Below are 14011 nucleotides of genomic sequence, written 5' to 3' on the forward strand. Positions count from 1 at the left end.
GATGATCTTGGGGCACAAAGGTGTATGTTTTCAGAACTCGCAGACACCCACGTGAGGTTTTCACAGACTAAAGCTGTCCAGGTCTCATCTGGACCAGTAGTCTTGAGTGTCTGTACTGCTGTGAGATCTAACTGAAGCATGTCCTTGGGCCCTGGAGGAAGGGAATATAGGGTCTGGGATAGTGTGAACAGAGGTGGGAAATGGGCTGAGGGATCCCTGGTGAGCCCGGATGAGGGGAGCTGGCTGGGGGAGGCAGAACAATATAGAGGGAAGGGATGGGTGTGGGAGCCCCCTCTCTCTTAGTGAGAAGATGACCTTGGATAAGCCTTTCCTAGAATGACAGAACAGTTATTAACATCTTAAAGTACCTGAGTGCATAGGCTCCTGTTAGTTGCTGCTGTCTGACAGGCTCAAGGGGAACTAGCGAGGGCCAAGAAGGACTAGAGAGGAGCAGAGGGAAGCCAAGAACAAGGGCCTCTAGACTGCACTGCAGTAGGCCCAGAGCCTCCCTGGGACAAACGGGCTCCCAGAATCGGCTGCAGCACAGCCAAAGGACCAAGTCTGGTGAACGTGGCCAAGCTCCCAGCTGCTCTCCTGCATCTTCAGTCCACCGCTCGCTGTCTCTCTGTCGGCCTATGATCATGAATATCTTTGGATGGAAAAAGGAAAAGCCGCCTAATGAGATGACACAAGCCTTATAATCCCTGCCTTCCCAAGGAAGAAACAGGTGATTGTAAGTTCGAAGCCTGCCTGAACCACAGAGCAAGTTGGAGGTCAGCCTTGACTGCTCAGCAAGACCTTTGCCTCAAAAAAATAAAAAATTCTGGGTGAGGTAGCACACTCCTTAACCCCAGCACTCAGGAGCATCTCTGAGTTTGAGACCAGCTAGCTACATTGTGAGACCATGTCTCAAAACAAACACAAAGAGAAAAATGGGGAAGGGGAGAGCGAAGTATTGTGGTGGGGGGTATCATCACCACCATGGCTTGGGTAAGCCTAGAACTCAAGGATTCCCTGAGAAGAGGCATCCAGCATGTGCAGACACCATGCTCCCCTTTTCTCTGCCCCCTTGCTAAGTGCTCTCAGAACACAGGTCCCATGTCACCTATTGCGATCAGCAGAACTGATCATGGACAGTGGAGTCACTGGATGCTTAGGCGTTGCTTGCCCCTGGGAATGGGACTCAGCCCAGGCATACTGTGTTGAGCTTGTACCCAAAGCCCTGCGGGAACTGTTTCCCACGTGTGGCGTGTACTGTAATTTCATCCGGTCCTCCCTGCCTACAGCACATCTGCAGCTTGGCAGGACAGAGAGCGGCACTGGCCTGGGGCGAGTGTTGCTGGAGTCCCACAGAGGGAGGTGGGGCTTGCCCAGCTTTCCTCTCCAGCTGCTACACAATGGAAACCCCTGGCAGCAGAAGTTAGATTTTGCCGCAGTTCTTATGCAGCTCCATCCCTGCTGGATTCTGAGCCTCGAGGAAGGGACCAAACCTGACAAACTTTCACTGGAAAAGTGGGGAGCTTAGGAACAAAGGGGACCCAGTATTCTGCTTGCTGTCTCCCCCACACCCCGCCCCGCACTGCTTCACATCTCTGGCAAGGATGCTCCCATAGATACCTGTGGGAGAGTCTGCTGGAACATCCTCCTTTCTTTGTCCTCTGAGATGAGATTAGCAGAAGGCTGAGCAAGCTAGCCTGAGCACCCCAGCTGCTCTGATCAAACAGCACGCCTTGCCGCTCTTCTTCCCCCAGCGCAGGCCAGGGACAGCTGATCAAACACATCTGGACAAGGTCAGTCCAGGGACCTGCAGGCCTTTCCAGGAGAGATTTCATAGTCCTGCCATCAGGAGGATCTGATAAAAATGGACAGCCTGGGAAGGGGCCCTGGGGACTGGCATGGGGCCCAGCAGCTTTTCACCCTGTGCAAGATGGAAGTGCCTGGTCCAGGTAGGGTCGGGACAGAAGCCAGCTCTCAAGGCCAGCACTGGAGCTAGGGAACAAGGTGGCTTTGTACATGTTGCTGTGGCATTATAGGGGAGAGAGTCGTAAAACGACACACAGGTGAGCTTGGGCTTGTGAGATTATTAGATTGTCACAGGGTGACTTCAGGCCTCCCTCAGCAATTGTGACCCCTTCAAGAGCAAATATGGCATTAACCTTGCTCAAGTACACACACGTGAGCATCTAGGCCGTCAGTCTGGCCCGCCCACCAGGTATCCGACTACACAGATCTGTTAGACCAGGGATCCTGGGAGTGACTGATTCCCACACCACAGGCACTGGACACTTGGGATGAGGCTGAGATGCATGGCTTCTGTGCCTGGGGCACTTCCATCTAGTTAGCAGTAGTGGTGTCTTGCTGTGGGCCTGTTGGTCAGTAGTGATCTGTCCCTGTTTTGGATCCCTGAACCCCTTGTAGCTTCCCCAGTATTCACTTGACACCTCCCGGCTCAGTCAAGGCTCCCCTGGAATACAGCACATCACAGACCCTTCTAGGACTCCATGTGGGTGTCTGAACTCAGCATGGTGGGGAGCACACTGGGTAGCTTTCTTGGCCCAGCCACTTAGGGGGAAGGTTCTCTGGCTTCTCCTCTCACCCTGGGCTCCTAGAGCAAATGTTTCCTATGGCAACATCCATCCTAGCAGAGTCAGATCTGAAGACACTGGGAGGAATTAGGGCAAGAGCCCAGCTTTAGAGTTACTCCGATCTGGGCTCCAGTCCCTGTCCTGTCCTTTTTCGGTGTCACTCTGGATGTCCTGACTCAGACTGCTCTCCCCCATCCTGCTGTCCCTCTGTCTGCCCTGGTTCCCCATATTTCAGGACTCTTCTGGTCATTTGTTCATTGATTCTTGCTTCAGTACTCTTGAGGCTGGAAGGACATGGCGTTGTTTTGCCCATGAAGGAGTTGAGGTTTCAGGAAAGCAGATCACTGTGTTACTTGAGAAGCCAGTAGCAGACCAGCAGTCAGGACAGCTGGGCCTGGCACTGAGTCTGCTTCCCAGAGAAACGTGATGGCAAGCATCCCAGCAGGGTACAGTGACAGGGGCACCATTTGTTCACTCCCACCGTGAGCATCCCTGGATCAGCAGGGTCCCACGGGACTCGGCGACAATGGGAACAGTCTACCGTGTCATTCAGTATGGAAATCACTAGGCCCACATGACTGATAGTATTTGAAATGTGTGTCACTGAGGGACCCAATACTAATCTCCATCTCAGCATCAGACGCAGCTAGTGACTGCCACCGAACAACAGAACTAAATGGAGGACCACGGATGGGAGGTGGCTGAGCCCACCTCCCAGCCCAGCTCTGCCATCTGGACCCAACGCCTGTGGCATTCCCACTGGTGACCAGGTCAGGAAGGGAAGGCACCTGATGTGGGTGGTACTGGCTGCAAGCTTCAGAAGATTGACAGCGCTAAGGCTGTCTCCTGCCCTGAGGTCCCACATCCCAGCTCAGCCTTCACCATCTTCATCCAGAGGGACCAAATGGATACTCGGGACACTGGAAAAGGACCTTAAGGAGCTTGTTATCACTCAGCTTTCGGGGCCATGCTGGTGCCAACGGAGAGTACCATGCTCTCCATCCTACTTATCCCCAGTGGTAGACCAGGGCAGAAGAGAAATGAGAAGGGGGCCGAGGAGGCAGTCAGGAAGCGCTCCCTCCCACGGCCTTGAGAGGATCTGCACCTGAACTCTGCACCACTCGTGTGATGCGCCCCGTCTGTGCCAACATGTGTTTGTCTAGTGATGCCACTTGCAGTGCGAGGAAGGAGGTCTCATGCCCGTGGCCAGTGTGCAGTGAAGGCCTTTCTAGGTTTTGTGCCATGTGTACAGCGCCCCAGCAGCCTCACGGTCCCACTCTCAGGAGAGATGAAGGAGAAGCTCTGTCCTCAGGTAGATGTGGAAGGATTGTGTCCTTTTTAGACCACACTTCTGAGAACAGTTCCGAAGGGGCCTCCCCTCAGCAGATGGGGCCCTGTGACCACTTAGCTGGCCTGGAAGAAGGGAGTTTTTAGAAGTGGGAAGAGCCCTGTCCAGCACAGCAGGGCGTGTGGGCAGTGGCTCTTCCCGCCTGCTGCATGAAAAAGCCATGCTTTCTTGTCTGGGCTCTGATGCCCATACGTGATGGGAGACTCTTGTTAGGAGATTCCCATTAACCTGCAGCTCTGGCTTCTGTGCCAGCTGTGAGAGGCAGGGCCTGAGCACTGAGAAGTGTCCAGTGCGTCCAGATGTTGAGGCTTCTAGAACACAGCTGCCTGGCTAGGTGACCCCAGAGCATTTCCTCATCCTGTCACTCAAGAAGCCTGAGAAGAGAGCCGCCCCCTCCACACTCTCACAAGTCACTCTCAGGGTTCAAGCCTAGGGGTGAAGGGCGTCACTGCACTGCAGATATGAGGGTATGCCCCAGATATGTGCACACTCCCAGAGTCCCTGACCCAGCTATGGCCACCCACGCCCACAGCCAGCCTTTCCACCCAGCTTCTCCCTGCCCTGCGCAACCCATCCAAAGGCCTCCACTCCAGACAGCTACCACACGCTACTGCTCCCTGGGCTCCACCAACAACATGCAAACTCAATATCGAGCGTGTCTGTGTGTCCTCTGGTGAGTGAGGCCCCCAAGGCTGCATCGATTACGTGGCAGACAAAGGGAAAGTGAGCTGGCCATGTGCAAAATGAGCTAAGCGGGTGCTGTGGCCTAGACACCTAACCACTGCTCACTTGGGAACTGATTCATTCTGAGACCAGAGTTAATGCCTTCCCAGGGCAGCATCCAACCACCAGTTCCCTTCCTCCAAACCGTCCCACGGGGTCCCAAGCTCCATTCAAACTGTCCACGCCATGGCAGTCAGTATAATCAAGACGAGCCTCATTGACCAAAGGATTTGAATGAAGGCCTGGTAGCCTTCGCGGAGTAACTACACAGATATCTTCGAACGCGTCTGGCGGAGGCGGCAGCTGGGGCAAGGGCCCTGAAGCAGGAACGTTCCTGTGGAACACTGAAGTGGCCACCGTGGCTAGGACGGAGTAGGCGAACTGGAGACTGGTTGGAGATAACGCTAGATGAACAACGAGGGCCCCGGTTACACAGGAGCCTGTGGGGGTATCCCAGGTGTGGCCAGAGGAGGGTTTTGAGCAGAAGCATTGTGCTGCAGTGTAGAGAATAAACCTAAGGTAAGGGGTGGGTGCTGGGGAGTTAGTTAAGGGGCTCTTCGGTTTCATCACAGCGCTGCTTTCTACAAATGGGATAAGACGGTAGCAACGACAAAGTTCTGAGACTCTGAAGGAGAGTGAGGAAAATGGCGGGTGGCGGAAGAAAGCAAATTTGCTGGTGGGTCGGACATGGGGTCTCAGAGGGAGGAGAGTCCGGGATGGCTCCCCAGGGTTTGAGGGCTATGGGGGGACCCGGAGAAAGGTGTGTTTTGGGGAGAGAGAAGGAATATGCTGGGTGCTTGCAGTCTGGGAAGCCTGTTTGCTATTACAGAACACGCTGGCCAGTGGTCCTCTGCTGTCTCCTGTCTGGCACCTGGCATCACAGAAACCCCCTTGGAGACTCTAGCTGCAGCTCTGACTTATCAGTTCAGTGTGGGGAAAGAGACAGGGGTCAGTTTGTCCCTCTCATCTATCTGTCCATCTGTCCGTCCATCCATCATCCGTCTGCTCTCCTGATATGACCTGCGTGCCTAACCTGAGTCAGACCCAGCCAATGGATTCGGCAGGGAGCAAGCACTCGGCTGACCTCCCCCCTCCAGGGGCTCCCACTCCAGTTACAGACTCCCCAACCTCCCTTTCCAGCTTCTACTCCCACCCCCAGGTCTCTGATAGCCAGGTTCCTCCATTAGTAAAATGTGGATCAGACTGCCTCCCGGTGCCCCAGGAACTCAGCCCTCCTTAGCTTCACTAGATCATTATGGCCACCCTAATCTTCCAAGCTTTGAGGGCCCTGTGTCAGCACCTTGTGCCCTCCTAGAATGCAGAGCTGACCAGCAAAATGTGCCCTAGCATCAATCCTGCCTTCCGCAAGTTCCTTGGAGAAGTGATTAGCTTGGCAAGGCAATCACGCAGCTTGGGTTAGGTGTGGATCACATCCTCAAGGGGGCGATAATGAGCTGCTGGGCTGGAAAATCTTGCTCCCTGTTCCAAAGCAGATTTGCACAGAGCACACAAGCCGCATACACAGACATATGTACATCAATAGTACGAAACTTAAATTAGGAAAAATTCTTAAAGGGATCATTGGGGAATGACACCGAAAATAAGATGGGGCAGCCCAGGTTAAGTCTGGGAATGCAGTGGCCAATCCTGGTGCCGGGGATAAAGGTGACCAAGCTCAGGGACACTGCCCTTGAGCCCACAGTCTAGTGAGTGGCATGCAAGATCAGGCAATGTGACACCCTGTAGCCAGAGCCACTGGGCCAGGGGCCAGGAGCCAGGGGCCAGGAGGGGACAGGCTCAGCTTCAAGGTTCCGTGGACTGGTCTGGCACTGGAGGCCAGCACACAGGTGCTTATGTAGGATGATCCCTTTGGACAGGTAGGATCAGGAGGCTCAGCTCAGGGTAATTTCCTGCTTGCTGTTCTCAGCCAGGGCTTTGTTCCTCAACAGCAGATACTGTTCTTGTAGCTACCCGATTTAACGTAAGAATTCCAGTACTGGTATGGTGGTGGGCACCTAGTGTCCCCAGAAGGGTCACTTCCCTCTCAGATTGGGCTTGGCCATCTCTGAAGTGAGAAGTAAGCCCAGCCCCCGCCCCTCCACCCCTGCCACCACCTGCTTCACCCAGGTGTTGATTGGAGGAACCCATGGAAACCAAAGAGCATAGTCTAGGAATAAATGAGTTCACTCGTGTGAGGGAGAGAGTCTGCCCTGTTCTGTAGGTGAGGAAGCAGGCGCAGAGAAGTTAATCACTTGTCAAAAGTCTCCCAGCTAGGATTGAGCCAGGATTTTAGCCCAGTGACCGAAAGCAGGCACAGAGCCAGTAAGATTATGGGCATGTGGTGATAGGTGATGGGGGGTAGGCACCCACAGATTCCCTGTGCTTGACTGTCCTGTGGGTGGCCTGGGCTGTCTGCCCAGGAGCCCCCATCTTGCTCTCCTGGAGCTATCGAGAAGCATGGCACGCACTAAGGAGTCGGACTGGGGCAGCTGGAGTCCCTGGAGACCCGCAGCAGAGAAGGGGGAGCCCAGGGGGCCCAGAGCTGTCTTCACAGGCCTTTCAGCTGTCAGATCCAACACTGGACACAGATCTGACCACACCGAGGCCTGATACGGACCCCTGTGGCGCCCAAGATGAGGTCCTGACAGCTTAACTGGCCAGTCAGGCTCCCCCGAGAGCTGACCTCTTCCAGCTCCCCCAGCCCCATCACTCTCTCCTTGCTTCATCCTTCACTTGAGTTATCTCACCCCCATTACTGCTGCCCCAGTTCTGGGCAAGGAGAATCTGCTCTGCCGTGGGAGCCTTCGGGGCTTCCCCTGTGGAAGCGTGACCCCTCAGATTTTCCAAGGGTAAGGGTCTCTTTTGTGTAACATCTGGTCCTGGTACCTGGGCTCTGCAGCTTTTGTGTATGCCCATCTCTCCAGCTACCAGTCAGAAGTTGCCTCTAGGGGTAGAGTGACTGTCACCACCCCCACAGTATATCCACCATCATCCTCATGCAACACGGAAGCAACCAAACTGGGAAATGACTTGCCTAAAGGCATAGTCTGAGGTGGTGCTGGATAAAGCCCCAGCAATCATGGACCCCTAGGCTACAGACCTGAACTCTGACACAACTCTGCTGCTGTCCCCTTCAAGGACAGCGTGCCTTCCGGCCCACAGGGCAGCTCATAGTCTTCCTTCGACATGCCTTTTGTTTCTCTCGGAACTGAGCCTTGACACTTTAGGTTCATTCCCACCACGGGGACAGCCTCCCAGGGTAGGAACAGCAGCCAGCTGTGCTCACTGCAGGCTCTCCACAGCTGGACTAGCGCAGGTGCCCAGGAAATGCTTGCCAAGTGAGTTCCCTTCACCACGTGGCCAACCACATCTGTCACCCTCTTGATCCTCTCAGCCATCCTCTGAACAGGCAGCATATGGCTTCAGGTGAAGACACAGGGACCCACAGAGGCTGGCCCAGGGCTAGTAAGTGGCAGACACCAGCGGCCAGGTCGACCTGATCTCCAGACTCACATTCAGACATCCTGTCTCAAAGAGGGTCCTGCACCCACTAGCGTGGCTCCTACCAAGGTCACTCAGCCGGTTCTGGCTCAAGACACTGTTTATTCTTTGCAGGGCCTTTAGCCGAGTCCTCAGGGCCCAGGCACAGAGTCGGTAATACTTTTGGGACTTCATTCTTGTCTTTTATTCAGCTATGAACCGCAGACACCATAATCGGCTGCAGTTCAGCTTGACCGGTCCCCCCAGCCCCCTGCAGCTTTTGAAATGAGCGCACTTCTTCTGGGCTGTGGTGTCATGAATTCTCTGGCCCTGTCTTTGATGAAGCCTCCGGCTGGGGTCAGGATCTTCTGACAGCCTTGGCGGGAGCCTTTTCAAGCGCCTAATCCACCTGGCAGGTGTTTGAACTCTGGGAAATTATGCCTTCAAATCTTGTCCTAATGAAAACTCAGTCAACATTTGCCAGAGGTGGGAAAGGGGGATGGGAGGAGGATGGGAGAGGATGGAAACAAACTACTGGTCTTGTCCTCTCTCTGTCCCCAAGACCCTTGCTCAGGTCAGTGTTCCAAACACTTCTGGCTCCTGAACCTGGGGAAAGTACCTGGGGAAAGTTCCTTCCTTCTGGCTTCGGTCTCCCTTCTCTCTTCTCTCTTCTCTCTTCTCTCTTCTCTCTCTCTCTCTCTCTCTCTCTCTCTCTGTCTCTCTGTCTCTCTCTCTTTCTGTGTGTGTGTATGAGAGTGAGAGAGAGAGAGAGAGAGAGAGAGAGAGTCCTATATATAAACTCCACAGTCAAGGGGTCAGGGCATCAGATGAAGGTCAGGGGGCAGATCATATCAGCAGGACATGTCGCCTCTGATCTTGGGAGCAGCCATGGACTAAGTAAGAAAGGCTGGGCAGCAACGCACAGGCATCCCCATGCCCTTTGGATGGAACCTGTCTTGGGTCCGCTGGGCACGGAGTAGCTGTTTAGCAAAGGCATATTGGCTGTGTGGGCACCTCTGTGTTTCCTCCGCTTATCCTCTGCATCTTCCTGCGTTTGGTATAGGTGTCCCTTGCCGTTCCCCATCCTTTCCTGTTCCCTGGGCCTCACTCAGAGCTCTGTCTCCATTGGCTTTCAAGTCTTCCCATCTCTCTGCATCTGTTCTCTGCTCCAATCTAGCTTTCCGCCTGTCAGTCTCTGTCTGTCTGTCTTCCCTTCCTCTTTCTCTCTCTAGTTTTCCCTCTGGAGCTAATCACCCCACCCCCATACACTTTGGTGTCTCTTGGTCTCTGTTGCTACCCCCAGATCCCTTCGCCTCACCCCTATTCTCTTTTCCAGTTGTCACCACCAAGTCCTCCTCCCCTCCCATCTCCCCCCCCCCAGGCTATTATGTCCCCTCCCAGTCACTTGTTTATCCCCCTCCTCCCCTAGCTTCAGTGGAGCTGGGCTTCTCACAGACTCCCTCTCCTCTTTGGGAAGGCGGGCATGGCAGCACTGGAGAAGCCCCATGGATGACAGCCGAGCCCGCGCATCCCTCGGAGCTGTCACCAAGGAAATCACACGCCACCCGCCTGAAATTCAAATTAGAGTTTCGCTGAAGCTGCTAAAACTCATCAAATACTATCTTTGAAGTCCCCTAGCAAGCTGGCCAGTGCTCTTAAATGAGTCCCGGTGGGAAACAATCGGGGGGCTTAGGCTCCGGGCAGCAGGCAGGGTCACCAGGAGAGTGAGGTTTCTCTTCCTGACCATCGCCGCTGGCCACATCCACGGAACAGGCTCAGGGAGTTAGCCACCAGCCTTGTCCAGGCACAGCCCCGCTGCTGGGGTCTCCCACCTCTCCCACAGATGGGGGACGGGAAACAGCAAGGAGAGAGCAGGCGTCCTGGTCCTGCCCATGAGACTTTGCCCAAGGCTGAGGTCTTAGTGGGCTGAAGTCTGGGGTCAGACGGGGCTTCTGGGTCATCTTTGTGCCTCCGTGGCTCTGTGACCCTGACCTCACCCCTCTAGGCATCTTTGGCATAGAGTAGGGACTCCCAACATGTGGTGAGGATAAATTCCTTATGACCTGACTCGCACCCAGCCCATGGCAGCTGCTCCATTAAGGATCATTAGCAGAATGGCGGCGGCAGCAAAGCCACGGTCATCAGTAACAATTAGCAATCCTAAGCACCAGGCATTGTTTCCGGAGATGACTAAATTAACGGAGGCTACGGCGTGATCGCCATTTTACAAATGTGCTGAGAATGACTTCTGATTCTTATCCCAGCAGATGCCTGCCCTGCCCACAACTTCAGAGCCTCCACCAGTGGCCCCAAGCCTAGGTCTGGCCTTCAGGTACTGCCTGCACTTCAGTGTTCCCTGGAAATGCCTACCTGCCTCTTTAAGGTCACAGACCCTGCCGCCAGTCCCTCCTGACAGGGTGGCTTCCTGTTTCGAGGTATCTGGAAGAAATCTCTGCCAGACCGAACTGCCCTTCCGCCATTGCCCGGCCTTTGCCAAATGGATCTTTCTGCTGTGAAAAGCCCTCTGGGTTTTGGTCTTATTACCAACTACCATCAGGCCCAGATGGAGGGGCAGTTTTCTGCTTATGAACTTCAGAATAAAAGTCCTTGACACTCTCTTCCTGTCATGTGTGACACATGACCCCTGGAAAGGACAGAAGTCACTTGACTGAAGTAGAGAGATGAGCTTCGAAGGCCTTCGGGAGCAAGAGAAAAGACCCAGTGTTTAGAAAAGGTCCAGGAGGGAATGAGGGACCTCTGACAGCACTAGAGATGTCCCCATATCACATCAAGAGAAAGGCAGCATGACCTGGCATGGCCGTGCCACCATGATCAGTCTGAGAAGATGGGACGTTCCAAAGGTTGGGGGAAACCTGGGGACACACCTGGTCAGGGTCGGGAGGTACAGGAGGCTTTAGCTTTGGGAGACAGGGCTGTACTAGCCAAGGCTAGCCCTAAACTTACCATCCTGCCTCCACCTCTTAAGTGATGGGATTACCGGAATGTGGCGCCATGCCTCCTCAGGGAGTCTTTCAGAGACTTGAAGCTTGAGTGGATTGAAGTCGAATTCAATGAATGGAGGGAAGCAGGGGTGTGGGAGAGAACACACCAGCTCAGAGACAATGAATGGAAGGAAGGAGGGGTGGGGGGAGAGAATACACCAATTTAGAGACAGTGAATGGAGGAAAGCAGGGGTGGGGGGGAGAGAACCTACCAGCTTAGAGACAATGAATGGAGGAAAGCAGGGGTGGGGGGGAGAGAACACACCAGCTCAGAGACAATGAATGGAGGAAAGCAGGGGTGGGGGGAGAGAACATACCAGCTCAGAGACAATGAATGGAGGAAAGCAGGGGTGGGGGGAGAGAACACACCAGCTCAGGGACAATAAATGGAGGGAAGGGGGGGAGAGCACACACCAGCTCAGAGACAATGAATGGAGGAAAGCAGGGGTGGGGGGAGAGAACACACCAGCTCAGAGACAATGAATGGAGGAAAGCAGGGGTGGGGGGAGAGAACACACCAGCTCAGAGACAATGAATGGAGGAAAGCAGGGGTGGGGGGAGAGAACACACCAGCTCAGAGACAATGAATGGAGGAAAGCAGGGGTGGGGGGAGAGAACACACCAGCTCAGAGACAATGAATGGAGGAAAGCAGGGGTGGGGGGAGAGAACACACCAGCTCAGAGACAATAAATGGAGGGGGGGGAAGAGCACACCAGCTTAGAGAGCACCACAGCAGACAGGGAAAGGGGAATCGGGGTGGCCCTCACAGGCACAGGAGTGATGAGACATGACATGCAGTCAGAGAGAAGAGAAGAGCCAGAGAGTCCTGGGGAACAGTAGAGCTGAGGGGTATCTGAGCCCTTCCTGTGAGCCCCCCACCGCCACCGGCAGAATTACCATGGTACCTCAACGGGCCTCACGTCTAGTGCTTGGTGAATAGAAATGATGGCCTGAGGTGACCCAACAGGGATGTCGGGTGCGAGCCCACCACCAAGGCTGCAGCAACCACTGCCCACCAACATCCAGTACTCCGTTTCAGACAAACGCACAGAATGCCCTAAGGCAAGGCAGGAGAGAAGCTGTTCCTTAGCCAATGGGAGTCAGAGCCAAGGTTGGAACCCAGAGCCCAGAGTCCCCATCCAGGCTTTGCAGCTCCATCAGGAGGGCTGTTCCTTGAGGGCCAGGGCACCTAGTTCATCTCTTCCAGTGCCTGGCATCGGGCTGCACATTTGGTGGATGGGCTGAGGGATGAGATGGTGTGATATCAATTAAGTGGCATTTGAGCCACAGCCTTTCCAGAAGGACACAGAGAAGACTGAGTGCTGTATACATGTGTCAAATGTGGCCTGGAAGAGGGTGCGGACCATGAGGCGGTCTGGGGCCCCGCTCTCCCCCTTGTAAGGGGCTGCTCGCCCTCCTCTTACCCTTCTGTCCAGCCCCCTGAGCTGCAGAAATGTATGCTCATGCACAGCGATGTGTGCCTGTGTGTCGAGCAGGCGCAGCTACAAGCGCCCCAGGTGTATTCCAGGGCCGCTAAAGCTCCGTGCTTAATGGCTGGAGCTACAGCGGTCACGGCTGTCACGCGGGATTTCATGGGTTCGTTTACATCTTTAGCACCGTCCTTCTCTGACAACTTCATCATGCCCAGCCCCCAGCTCCCTTCCTTAATGGGGAAGAGGCCTGGGGCCTGAGCTAAGCTCCTATGGGGTTTACAAGCTGTTCTGGGGGCAGGAACAGAACATAGCCAAGCCCAGTGTGGGGTCTGGGCGGGCTCTAGGATTAGGGCACTTCTCGGACTGCCCATCGTGGCACAGGGCTAGCCAGCAGCAGGCATGATGAGCCAGGAGACGGGGTATGAAGTGAGGGCACGAAGATCTAAGCTGTGGAGTGAGAGCTGAAAACTCAGACATGAGGGTGATATGTGGCAAGGGAGGCTGGGTAAGTCAGAGTCCTTGGATTCCCCCTTTTGTGTGGGTACATCACCCCTGATCTCTTGTCAAGAGCGGTTCTGTGGCCTCTAGTCTGGGTGGGTAAAAGAATGAACAAGTGTCACCATGGTCAGCACTGGGGTGGAATTCGACGTGGCAGCAAACGGCAGTTAGCTGGCTTTGAGAGCACCCTGCTGTAATGACAGATGGTCCCAGGGGCATGTGATGGGGGTGGGTTCACTCTACTCAACACCGAGGCTTTGCTTCAGGAAAGGCTTCAAGGAAGAAGGGAGGTGATGACCATGGGAGGCAGAAAGAGCCACGCATGTAGGGCCCAGAGCCAGCGAGATGTGGGATGGACTACAGGAAGAAGCCACACCACAGATATGGGAGGCCTTTTCCTGCGTCAGGGGCATTGCTGCTGCAGCCGAGAAGCAGGGGGGATGTCCTGTTTTGGGAAGGCACCCTGGTCAGGGTGGAGGCAGAAAATCCACTGGAAGCTGTAGCCAGGAGACAAGAGGCAACAGAGTTAAACAGGGTTGGATGTGGTCAGTGGTCTCCGGGGACAGATGAGTCCCAGGGCTCCTGGGGAGGAGACCCTGAGCTGAACCCTTGCTCAGGAAGCCACAAAGAAGCATGAGGGCTGATCTGTGTCCACCCCGTTCTCCTCCAGCCAGAGATGAAGCTGTCATAGCAGCCCCAGGAAACTCCCCCATGGAGACAGTGTCACCGCGGACCTGTCTCCCCAGCCAGCCCCTTCCTAAGCTTTCACTAGGAACTGTCTGTCAGCCCCGCCTGAGCCCGAGCTCAGTGGGCAGCAAGGGCGGGCAGGAGCTGCCTTTCTTCCCTCAAAGATGACCTTGAGCTGCCAGTTAGCTTAGGAGGCATTTGGCCACCCTGGACACAGACACCTCTGGCTGGGCCCCTGAGGGGCAGGGCTAGCC

This window comes from Microtus oregoni, unplaced genomic scaffold (assembly GCF_018167655.1).
Source record: "Microtus oregoni isolate MIOR12 unplaced genomic scaffold, Mior012 000005F_ref0000423, whole genome shotgun sequence".
NCBI lineage: Eukaryota > Metazoa > Chordata > Mammalia > Rodentia > Cricetidae > Microtus > Microtus oregoni.